The following is a 6,667-nucleotide window of genomic DNA, read 5'->3' as shown; positions in this document are numbered from 1 at the left end:
CAGCAAAGGTGCACTGTGATTGGGAAGAAAAGTTGGGAAAGTGGGCAAAAGTCCCGAATTTGGTCCAAAATCACACCCAGGTTCGAGTCCCACAAGTCCCGCCGCGTTCCACCAGGGTTCCGGGGTGCCTACAATGTCCACGACGCACCCAGCAAAGGCGCACTGTGATTGGGAAGAAAAGTTGGGAAAGTGGGCAAAAGTCCCGAATTTGGTCCAAAATCACACCCAGGTTCGAGTCCCACAAGTCCCGCCGCGTTCCACCAGGGTCTCGGGGTGCCTACAATGTCCACAACTTACCCAGCAAAGGCGCACTGTGATTGGGAAGAAAAGTTGGGAAAGTGGGCAAAAGTCCCGAATTTGGTCCAAAATCACACCCAGGTTCGAGTCCCACAAGTCCCGCCGCGTTCCACCAGGGTTCCGGGGTGCCTACAATGTCCACAACGCACCCAGCAAAGGCGCACTGTGATTGGGAAGAAAAGTTGGGAAAGTGGGCAAAAGTCCCGAATTTGGTCCAAAATCACACCCAGGTTCGAGTCCCACAAGTCCCGCCGCGTTCCACCAGTGTCTCGGGGTGCCTACAATGTCCACAACGCACCCAGCAAAGGTGCACTGTGATTGGGAAGAAAAGTTGGGAAAGTGGGCAAAAGTCCCGAATTTGGTCCAAAATCACACCCAGGTTCGAGTCCCACAAGTCCCGCCGCGTTCCACCAGTGTCTCGGGGTGCCTACAATGTCCACAACGCACCCAGCAAAGGCGCACTGTGATTGGGAAGAAAAGTTGGGAAAGTGGGCAAAAGTCCCGAATTTGGTCCAAAATCACACCCAGGTTCGAGTCCCACAAGTCCCGCCGCGTTCCACCAGGGTCTCGGGGTGCCTACAATGTCCACAACTTACCCAGCAAAGGCGCACTGTGATTGGGAAGAAAAGTTGGGAAAGTGGGCAAAAGTCCCGAATTTGGTCCAAAATCACACCCAGGTTCGAGTCCCACAAGTCCCGCCGCGTTCCACCGGTGTCCCGGGGGTGCCTGGCATGTCCACAACTTACCCAGCAAAGGCGCACTGTGATTGGGAAGAAAAGTTGGGAAAGTGGGCAAAAGTCCCGAATTTGGTCCAAAATCACACCCAGGTTCGAGTCCCACAAGTCCCGCCGCGTTCCACCAGGGTTCCGGGGTGCCTACAATGTCCACGACGCACCCAGCAAAGGCGCACTGTGATTGGGAAGAAAAGTTGGGAAAGTGGGCAAAAGTCCCGAATTTGGTCCAAAATCACACCCAGGTTCGAGTCCCACAAGTCCCGCCGCGTTCCACCAGTGTCTCGGGGTGCCTACAATGTCCACGACGCACCCAGCAAAGGCGCACTGTGATTGGGAAGAAAAGTTGGGAAAGTGGGCAAAAGTCCCGAATTTGGTCCAAAATCACACCCAGGTTCGAGTCCCACAAGTCCCGCCGCGTTCCACCAGGGTTCCGGGGTGCCTACAATGTCCACAACGCACCCAGCAAAGGCGCACTGTGATTGGGAAGAAAAGTTGGGAAAGTGGGCAAAAGTCCCGAATTTGGTCCAAAATCACACCCAGGTTCGAGTCCCACAAGTCCCGCCGCGTTCCACCAGGGTTCCGGGGTGCCTACAATGTCCACAACGCACCCAGCAAAGGCGCACTGTGATTGGGAAGAAAAGTTGGGAAAGTGGGCAAAAGTCCCGAATTTGGTCCAAAATCACACCCAGGTTCGAGTCCCACAAGTCCCGCCGCGTTCCACCAGGGTTCCGGGGTGCCTACAATGTCCACAACGCACCCAGCAAAGGCGCACTGTGATTGGGAAGAAAAGTTGGGAAAGTGGGCAAAAGTCCCGAATTTGGTCCAAAATCACACCCAGGTTCGAGTCCCACAAGTCCCGCCGCGTTCCACCAGGGTTCCGGGGTGCCTACAATGCCTAAGACGCACCCAGCAAAGGCGCACTGTGATTGGGAAGAAAAGTTGGGAAAGCGGGCAAAAGTCCCGAATTTGGTCCAAAATCACACCCAGGTTCGAGTCCCACAAGTCCCGCCGCGTTCCACCAGGGTTCCGGGGTGCCTACAATGCCTAAGACGCACCCAGCAAAGGCGCACTGTGATTGGGAAGAAAAGTTGGGAAAGCGGGCAAAAGTCCCGAATTTGGTCCAAAATCACACCCAGGTTCGAGTCCCACAAGTCCCGCCGCGTTCCACCAGTGTCTCGGGGTGCCTACAATGTCCACAACTTACCCAGCAAAGGCGCACTGTGATTGGGAAGAAAAGTTGGGAAAGCGGGCAAAAGTCCCGAATTTGGTCCAAAATCACACCCAGGTTCGAGTCCCACAAGTCCCGCCGCGTTCCACCAGTGTCTCGGGGTGCCTACAATGTCCACGACGCACCCAGCAAAGGCGCACTGTGATTGGGAAGAAAAGTTGGGAAAGTGGGCAAAAGTCCCGAATTTGGTCCAAAATCACACCCAGGTTCGAGTCCCACAAGTCCCGCCGCGTTCCACCAGGGTTCCGGGGTGCCTACAATGTCCACAACGCACCCAGCAAAGGCGCACTGTGATTGGGAAGAAAAGTTGGGAAAGTGGGCAAAAGTCCCGAATTTGGTCCAAAATCACACCCAGGTTCGAGTCCCACAAGTCCCGCCGCGTTCCACCAGGGTTCCGGGGTGCCTACAATGTCCACAACGCACCCAGCAAAGGCGCACTGTGATTGGGAAGAAAAGTTGGGAAAGTGGGCAAAAGTCCCGAATTTGGTCCAAAATCACACCCAGGTTCGAGTCCCACAAGTCCCGCCGCGTTCCACCAGTGTCTCGGGGTGCCTACAATGTCCACAACGCACCCAGCAAAGGTGCACTGTGATTGGGAAGAAAAGTTGGGAAAGTGGGCAAAAGTCCCGAATTTGGTCCAAAATCACACCCAGGTTCGAGTCCCACAAGTCCCGCCGCGTTCCACCAGTGTCTCGGGGTGCCTACAATGTCCACAACGCACCCAGCAAAGGCGCACTGTGATTGGGAAGAAAAGTTGGGAAAGTGGGCAAAAGTCCCGAATTTGGTCCAAAATCACACCCAGGTTCGAGTCCCACAAGTCCCGCCGCGTTCCACCAGGGTTCCGGGGTGCCTACAATGTCCACAACGCACCCAGCAAAGGCGCACTGTGATTGGGAAGAAAAGTTGGGAAAGTGGGCAAAAGTCCCGAATTTGGTCCAAAATCACACCCAGGTTCGAGTCCCACAAGTCCCGCCGCGTTCCACCAGGGTTCCGGGGTGCCTACAATGTCCACAACGCACCCAGCAAAGGCGCACTGTGATTGGGAAGAAAAGTTGGGAAAGTGGGCAAAAGTCCCGAATTTGGTCCAAAATCACACCCAGGTTCGAGTCCCACAAGTCCCGCCGCGTTCCACCAGTGTCTCGGGGTGCCTACAATGTCCACGACGCACCCAGCAAAGGCGCACTGTGATTGGGAAGAAAAGTTGGGAAAGTGGGCAAAAGTCCCGAATTTGGTCCAAAATCACACCCAGGTTCGAGTCCCACAAGTCCCGCCGCGTTCCACCAGTGTCTCGGGGTGCCTACAATGTCCACGACGCACCCAGCAAAGGCGCACTGTGATTGGGAAGAAAAGTTGGGAAAGTGGGCAAAAGTCCCGAATTTGGTCCAAAATCACACCCAGGTTCGAGTCCCACAAGTCCCGCCGCGTTCCACCAGGGTTCCGGGGTGCCTACAATGTCCACAACGCACCCAGCAAAGGCGCACTGTGATTGGGAAGAAAAGTTGGGAAAGTGGGCAAAAGTCCCGAATTTGGTCCAAAATCACACCCAGGTTCGAGTCCCACAAGTCCCGCCGCGTTCCACCAGGGTTCCGGGGTGCCTACAATGTCCACAACGCACCCAGCAAAGGCGCACTGTGATTGGGAAGAAAAGTTGGGAAAGTGGGCAAAAGTCCCGAATTTGGTCCAAAATCACACCCAGGTTCGAGTCCCACAAGTCCCGCCGCGTTCCACCAGTGTCTCGGGGTGCCTACAATGTCCACAACTTACCCAGCAAAGGCGCACTGTGATTGGGAAGAAAAGTTGGGAAAGTGGGCAAAAGTCCCGAATTTGGTCCAAAATCACACCCAGGTTCGAGTCCCACAAGTCCCGCCGCGTTCCACCAGGGTTCCGGGGTGCCTACAATGTCCACAACGCACCCAGCAAAGGCGCACTGTGATTGGGAAGAAAAGTTGGGAAAGTGGGCAAAAGTCCCGAATTTGGTCCAAAATCACACCCAGGTTCGAGTCCCACAAGTCCCGCCGCGTTCCACCAGGGTTCCGGGGTGCCTACAATGTCCACAACGCACCCAGCAAAGGCGCACTGTGATTGGGAAGAAAAGTTGGGAAAGTGGGCAAAAGTCCCGAATTTGGTCCAAAATCACACCCAGGTTCGAGTCCCACAAGTCCCGCCGCGTTCCACCAGGGTTCCGGGGTGCCTACAATGTCCACAACGCACCCAGCAAAGGCGCACTGTGAGTGGGAAGAAAAGTTGGGAAAGTGGGCAAAAGTCCCGAATTTGGTCCAAAATCACACCCAGGTTCGAGTCCCACAAGTCCCGCCGCGTTCCACCAGGGTCTCGGGGTGCCTACAATGTCCACAACGCACCCAGCAAAGGCGCACTGTGATTGGGAAGAAAAGTTGGGAAAGTGGGCAAAAGTCCCGAATTTGATCCAAAATTATGCCCGGGTTGGAGTACCACGAGTCCGGCCGCGTTCCACCGGTGTCCCGGGGGTGCCTGGCATGTCCACAACTTACCCAGCAAAGGCGCACTGTGATTGGGAAGAAAAGTTGGGAAAGTGGGCAAAAGTCCCGAATTTGATCCAAAATTATGCCCGGGTTGGAGTACCACGAGTCCGGCCGCGTTCCACCGGTGTCCCGGGGGTGCCTGCCATGTCCACAACTTACCCAGCAAAGGCGCACTGTGATTGGGAAGAAAAGTTGGGAAAGTGGGCAAAAGTCCCGAATTTGATCCAAAATTATGCCCGGGTTGGAGTACCACGAGTCCGGCCGCGTTCCACCGGTGTCCCGGGGGTGCCTGCCATGTCCACAACTTACCCAGCAAAGGCGCACTGTGATTCAGAAGAAAAGTTGGGAAAGTGGGGAAAAAAAGGACCGGAAAATATCCAAAATTATGCCCGGGTTGGAGTACCACGAGTCCGGCCGCGTTCCACCGGTGTCCCGGGGGTGCCTGGCACGTCCACAACTTACCCAGCAAAGGCGCACTGTCAGTGGGGAAGACCAAACATGTCTCGGATTTTTTCCAAGTACCTTAACGAGAGAGGCTAAAAAGCACCTGTTTTTACCTTCTCTCGTTGTTGTACTTAGAAAAAAAACGAGAAAATAAAAAATCTGGGTTTTTTTCTAAGTACCTTAACGAGAGAGGCTAAAAAAAACCATTTTTTACCTTCTCTCGTTGTTGTACTTAGAAAAAAAACGAGAAAAAAATTTTTCCCCATTCATTTCAATGGGAGTTCATTTTTTTTTTGGGATTTTTTCTAAGTACCTTAACGAGAGAGGCTTAATTTTTCACCTACTTTTTACCTTCTCTCGATTTTTCGTTTTTTACCTGGTCGACCAAAACACCTCCATCTCGTTACTATGTGCACCATGTCTGACAGGCTGAAATCACAGGGAACGCGTCCGAGTCAAAGTGAGCTATTTTCGGACACAAATATGGTGTTTTTCCCCTCTATCCTCTGGTTCTTTTTTCAAACTGATCTTCCAGCATCTGAGCGACAGGGGCTCATGCAGACACCTGTGTCCGCCCGAGGGGCGCCTTCCCGGACACATATATGGTGCTTCCCCCCTCTTTACCCCGGTCCTTTTTCAAACTGATCTTCCAGCATCTGAGCGACAGGGGCTCATGCAGACACCTGTGTCCGCCCGAGGGGCGCCTTCCCGGACACATATATGGTGCTTCCCCCCTCTTTACCCCGGTCCTTTTTCAAACTGCTCTTCCAGCATCTGAGCGACAGGGGCTCATGCAGACACCTGTGTCCGCCCGAGGGGCGCCTTCCCGGACACATATATGGTGCTTTCCCCCTCTTTACCCCGGTCCTTTTTCAAACTGCTCTTCCAGCTTCTGAGCGACAGGGGCTCATGCAGACACCTGTGTCCGCCTAAGGGGCGCTATCTCGGACACATTTTCAACTTTTCCCGCATGAATGAAATCCTGGAACTGATTCCACCCAGGTACTTAGGACTTCCAGGGCTTGAGCGACAGGGGCTCTGTCCGGAGCGTGTGTCCGCCTAGGGGGCGCTGTCCCGGACACATTTTCAACTTTTCCCGCATGAATGAAATCCTGGAACTGATTCCACCCAGGTACTTAGGACTTCCAGGGCTTGAGCGACAGGGGCTCTGTCCGGAGCGTGTGTCCGCCTAGGGGGCGCTGTCTCGGACACATTTTCAACTTTTCCCGCATGAATGAAATCCTGGAACTGATTCCACCCAGGTACTTAGGACTTCCAGGGCTTGAGCGACAGGGGCTCTGTCCGGAGCGTGTGTCCGCCTAGGGGGCGCTGTCCCGGACACATTTTCAACTTTTCCCGCATGGATGAAATCCTGGAACTGATTCCACCCAGGTACTTAGGGCTTCCAGGGCTTGAGCGACAGGGGCTCTGTCCGGAGCGTGTGTCCGCCTAGGGGGCGCTGT

This window comes from Nerophis lumbriciformis, unplaced genomic scaffold, assembly GCF_033978685.3.
Source record: "Nerophis lumbriciformis unplaced genomic scaffold, RoL_Nlum_v2.1 HiC_scaffold_51, whole genome shotgun sequence".
In the NCBI taxonomy this organism is placed as follows: Eukaryota; Metazoa; Chordata; class Actinopteri; order Syngnathiformes; family Syngnathidae; genus Nerophis; species Nerophis lumbriciformis.
Note: the sequence above shows the minus strand (reverse complement) of the source record.